The sequence below is a fragment of the Orbicella franksi genome, chromosome 5 (genome assembly GCF_964199315.1).
Source record: "Orbicella franksi chromosome 5, jaOrbFran1.1, whole genome shotgun sequence".
Classification (NCBI taxonomy): Eukaryota; Metazoa; Cnidaria; class Anthozoa; order Scleractinia; family Merulinidae; genus Orbicella; species Orbicella franksi.
The window spans coordinates 12,617,401-12,623,459 of NC_138149.1; the positions used below are offsets into that span (position 1 = coordinate 12,617,401).

The window sequence follows — 6,059 nt, forward strand, 5'->3', positions numbered from 1 at the left end:
ATAAATGTTACCCTCAAATCGTTTAAATAACACCATACTCGAAAGGACCATTGAATATAATACTTACCCAGCCTCAAAGTTCCACCACAAAAGATACAGAGTTCCACCGCAAAAGATATGTCCAATGTTAGCGCTGAGAGCACATGGAAAGAAAGACCAAAGATCAGCCCACGCTGGAGTGGTACACAATTCCGTCGGATTTCGATAAATGTTACCTTCAAAGCGTTAAATGATAACATCGTACTCGGAAGGACTATTGAATAAAATACTTACCCAGCCTCAAAGTTCCAACACAAAAGATACAGAGTTCCACCGCAAAAGAAACAGAGTTCTACCGCAAAAGATACGTCCAACGTAATGCTGAGAGCACATGGAAAGAAAGACCAAAGGTCAACTGCAAAAACGAGCTCACATGGCCTGCTCACATGCTCATATGTCCGTCACATGTCTTGTCACATGCCTTAGTAAGAGTAAGATATTACTGGCCGTGACAACTCATATGTCCGTCACATGTCTTGTCACATGCCCTAGTAACGCTCCCAGTTTACTGGCCGTGACATGCCCCTGCAAAAATAAAGCCGGGTGGCCATTTTGGCGTCCTTACAGGAATGTGGATTTTCCAGCCTAGAACCGTGCACAGGACAACCAACTCTGGAAAGCCACAGGTCAAAATTAGGATTGCGTTCCACTTCGTCGAACGCTACAAGACCTTCATTTCCAATTTAAAGACAATCGCGTGACCGCCGCGACAATTGTCATCACCGACTTCAAGCATAACTCGGGTAGGCGCCCTTTTCAGTTGTTTTGGACTGCGTAACGGGAACAGAGTTTTGCCCAGTGAATTATTTACAACGTTACTGTTCTATGCGGGGTACCACTCCGGGTGCCTTGTTCTGCTTTTCCGCTGGATCCCCAGTTCAAACTAGCCATTTTACGCAACAACTGCGGCAAGCACTAAACTTTTGTGGACTTGATTCATCCAAATACAAATCTCACTCTTTTCGGATCGGCGCCGCATCGTTGGCGGCTGACCAAGGTTTATCGGATGCCCAGATTCGCCATCTTGGCCGTTGGAAATCCGACGCGTTTAAACTGTATATTCGTCAACCTGGAGAGGTGTTTAAGACTTAAGCTCGCCTTTCAGTCAGGGGCTGGGGCATCATAATTATTATTTCTAGTCTTCAGTAAACTACTTCAGCTGTTAGCTGTAGCTAAGATCAATGCTCGCCTTCCAGGCATGGGCTGGGGCGGCAATTTTAGCCTAGTACATCCTATTTTATTTTTTCAGTTAGTTATTTTATTTTATTCCGACAAAGACCGGGCAAGTGCTGGCTTTGTCTACTATTATAAGTGTTCTTACTATTATCACGATTAATCATAACGTGATCCACAATTTAGCTTATCTCCAGAGTTAGTTTGCCTGTCAGACAAGGGCTGGGGCAACAATTTTATATTAGAGTAGTTGTTAATCTAGAGCGCTGGAACGCGTGCTCTTATCGAGCTCGAGAACTAGCCGTTACTCGTTGGGGCTTCAAGGACATGTCAGAGAAGGGCCTGGTGTTCCTGATGCCTTCATATTACATAGTTTCCATTATCTTTATATTCCATTATCTTCATAGTGCGTGCGTGCGTGCGTGCGTGCCTGCGGCTTGGGTTGGGGCTCGCCACAGGATGTGGCTTGTGGCTGTTTTTCGCCCCAACTTTATTCACTGAATCAAATATAGCGATGTTTAATTGATTAATTTGACACCTTAGCATTTGAATGGTTTGAAATAAACGCCACGTGAGTGGCCACATTAATCCAAATAAGTGTTTCAGTGATTCAGTGGTTTCTGGCCGCATGCACGACCGCGATTATAACCATTTCATTATAGTGTTTTGTGCGCTGGGTTTATAAATAGGGGTCGCTCTCGGCATAAAAAAAACTACGATCATTGCTGGCAACGGAATAAGACCATGCTAAATTGGGTCTTGTTTTAAAATTAGTTAAATTCAATAATACGTTGACCAGCAAACGTCACAAATTTACTTTTCACGCCAAAGTTTGTAACTTGATACTTTTGCTTTCCTCACAAAGGTATACAACACGAAACTCTTATTTTCTCGAAAACATCGGGGCGATGTGCTTTTTCTTCATTGCTGGAGATAAATAATATAAATTTAAACATCTGGTGAAAAATGGAAGAATAACGATTTGTTTTCAAAACGCTAACTATCATTTCACGGATAAACAAACACTAATTTAATATTTATATAGTCACGTCTGACATGTTGAGTCACGGAACAGCGCGTTCTTATTCTGTTGCCACCTTTGCCGTTAACAATAAAACCATTCAAGTTAATGCACAGTGATATCGATTAATACAACTGAGAAACGTTTCAACGAAAACCTACAGTACAAACTATTTTCAACGACTGACTCTGGAAAGCTGGTACACTAACCTGGAACAAACTCCTCTTAACAGGTGTCAACAACTACCGGCACCTTACAAATGACTTGATCCACGATGTAAACGAAACGCACAAACGGACCTCTAACAGACCAGCTTAATTTGATTAACAGTAGGAGTGATTTGACCAACAATAGACGGATTGAAACCGACCAATGACTGATGATAACTTTACCCGAGTCTCAAAGCCAATACAATCATGGCTAAACTGACCAATTACTTTCAACGGACCAGACTTATAACACCATCGACTGACAAACACTAGTCACTTGACTCTTAAGATGACTTCTGCTCAGATTGTCGAAACGTCAGTCACCAACAACAGTTCTTTTCAGAACTACCCTCACGCGGACGATCGACGATTACACAATACGAACTAAAGATCGTTTTGTAAGCTAGAGTAGTTTTCATTTGAGTGCCGAAAAGTAATTGGTTTTGCTTCATTTACTCTACACGATTAGCCTTTAAAAAACTCGCGCCACTTTTTCATCCAATCAAAAGTAAAACCTAAACCAATCCTGACTCGTTTGCGCTCGTTTTCCCGCGCTTTGCGTCAACTACATGTAACTACTTTGAGTTTTGATTGGTTCACTGTATTGTCTATGTCCTTTATGATTGGCTGGAGTGATTATTTTGATTTTCGTTTTACGACATTCAATTGAAAACCGCTCTAAACCTACAGTGAAACAAATTCTATTTTTTTTTTTCTTTCGGCGCAGTACATCGTAACCAAACAAACTTGTTGGAGTAACATTATCATTACTGAAAGTGAAGAATGGTCATCGCAGTAAATCTTCCAATTTAAGCAATTGGAAAGAAGAAGCCTGAAAAAAAAAATCAAGGCTTCAACGGGATTCGAACCCGTGACCTCCGCGATACCGGAGCATCGCACCGGTATCGCGGAGGTCACGGGTTCGAATCCCGTTGAAGCCCTGATTTTTTTCAGGCTTCTTCTTTCCAATTGCTTAAATTGGAAAATTTACTGCGATGATCACTCTTCACTTTCATCTACAACCGCAGTTCACATATGAATTATTTCATATAAACTTCACATCATTATCATTACTGTTAAGAGTGAGTGCTGCTACCTCCGGGAACTTTTAATTCAGAAAAACATAACTCTTGCACGCCTTGCGTGCCTATGCTATAAATTACGTCTGAGGAAATTGTCTTGTTTGGGCTAATGCTTGACACTTTATGATATTAGCATTTAAGAAATAATAGAATACCGGTTTCCTCGGCTTAGTTAAGTTAGACGGGTTGGAAGTTAGAAGAATAGTACTGAGTAAATAATAGTTTCATAACAATACAGTAAAACCCTGCATTGAGACAGGCAACAGTTTTCTTCAGTTCGTGGAACTGTATGTAAGTAAAGATATATTAAGACGAACAAGAACTAAATTTCCTTAAACAATGACTATGCTGTTACAGCGAATTTACCGTTTGCTTGTGAGGTTAAAAAAGTAAAATATCATTAATTATTGATCGCGTTGTCCTTGCGTATTCAAATTAAACAGACTGTGTTTTGTCCACTTTGGTCCTCACAGAAAAGGAAGTTATCGTGCAGCAGGACGTTTCAGTTTGAGACCGAAAAGTTTGCTTCCGAGGAAGAATACAACATAACAGGTAAATGGGTCGAAATTATCAAATACTCAATGTTGTCTTTTCCACTTGATTGAACAGATCTCGTTCAGTGAAGATCGGGCACATTTCTCGCCAAGATGTAAATTGGCGGACTGGGTTCACTGTCCTTGGGTTTTGAGCTTGTCGATTATTTCCACTTACTTGTTAATATTGTAGAGGAAAACGATTTTCTCACGCGCCATTCTTTGGAGCACACATACAACCCCAACATTGGGATGAGGTTGACTCCATAACTGGTGTTGGTTCTTGACGGCAGGTTCTCTGGTGAGTCCCTTCCATACATTTTAAGAGTGACTTCCTGTAAATACTACGGATAGGTGTGCAAAATGCAAAAATCGAATTCCCTCAAACTTTTTCACAAGAAAGCCCTCTGGAAACTGTTTAGGAAAATACAACTTTTAGTTCGTTTGGATTTATATTTTTCAAGTAAAGCGATTTTTGAATTTTCACCCTTGGAAAAGCCCTCGAACCATTGAAAAATGTGCTTCGTATTTGCGACTCGTGTAAGAAAACTAAAACAATTATCAAATCTAATTCGATATTACACAATTCAATGACCCTTCCTTTACAAAGTACAGTTATTAGAATTGGAAAAGATTCAAACCTGAATTTTAGAAAAATTTCGAATTTACCCTCCTAAACAGCATTATCAGAAAGCTCGATTTTGGCAAATTTCAACAGCAAAACTCGCTATCTGGTACATGGATTCCGCTGTAAAGATGGTATTCTATAGAAAGAGTAAGGCTTCCTCTATCGTTCTGTGAAATAAAATTTTGGGGCAACTCAAACTACGAATTTAGACGACCGAAAATATTTACGGTACTCGCTTGAAGTTTATGACCTTTGAACTTACAGTTGTCTTCATGAATACAAGAGATAACCTAAACAACAGTTGGAATTCTAGCCTGAATGCGACCCTTTCTCCCATTTATTTGATTTATAGTTATTTTTTATCTTCTGTGGGCAATTTTATCGAAAGTAATATTTTTTTATGCGGAAAAGGAGTTCTAACTTGTTTATAAGTACGTGCGTATTTGTTTACTAAAGCGGAAATTTGTGGATATTAAATTTATTCCATCTAAGTTCTATTTTGTTTGCTGCAAGGCGTTTCGTGTTCCCTTTAAAACAAAATGGTATTGCCAAGTAGAAGGTTTTGTTCTCAGATTTTAAATTAACATATAGTTTTTGACTTACCGTCCACATGCATGGCTTGATTTACTCAGCAGCGTTACACCGGGTGTGATAGCGCTAAGATGGCGTGACGATAATTGACAAATCGCTCTTTGCAAATCGAATTCATCAAAATGTATTTATTATATCTTTTGACATCATAATGCTTCGAGACTACTTGATAAAGACTCTTGCGAAATAAGTCTACAAAAGTCATTACGGTGAAATGGAGAACCTGGATCTACTATTTCTATGCCGCGGTCGTGTGATCCTCGAGTGTGGCATCAGATGACAATAACAACTAAAAAATGGCCACCTGTAGTTATTCTCAAATCGTCTGTGGCATGTGCGTCACGTGCGGTCCTAGAGTTTCGAATCCCGCACATATTCAATTTGTTAAAATTGGATAATATGGCAAAGATATTCGAGGTGTGTTCAGAAACGGCGGAGGTCTGGGTATCTGTACTTGTTTCTAACGGATATCCCTCCTCGATTGTACAGAAGATCACAAAGGCACGAACAACCCCAAGAAGAGAGCCCGACGCGGAATTTAAATCCACCGCCGCTTTACCTTATGTCCAAGGAGTTTCGGAGTCTCTCCGCCGCAGCCTAGAACAACAAGACATTCGCACCGTCTTCAAGTCCGACACGACACTTCGGTCACACTTAGTGCGACCCAAGGACACCGTCAACCCGGCTAAACAAGATGGTGTTGTCTACAGGATTCCCTGTGAGTGTGGCAAAGTCTACATCGGGGAAACAAGGAGATCTATGCAGGAGAGGATCAAAGAACCC

At 40.4% G+C, this 6,059-nt stretch overlaps 1 pseudogene; it reads right to left on the reverse strand.

Moving 5' to 3' along the window:
- LOC145487770 (uncharacterized) overlaps positions 1 to 36 on the reverse strand; it is a 5,985-nt pseudogene extending 5,949 nt beyond the window's left edge.
- Between the last annotated feature and the right edge of the window lie 6,023 nt (positions 37 to 6,059).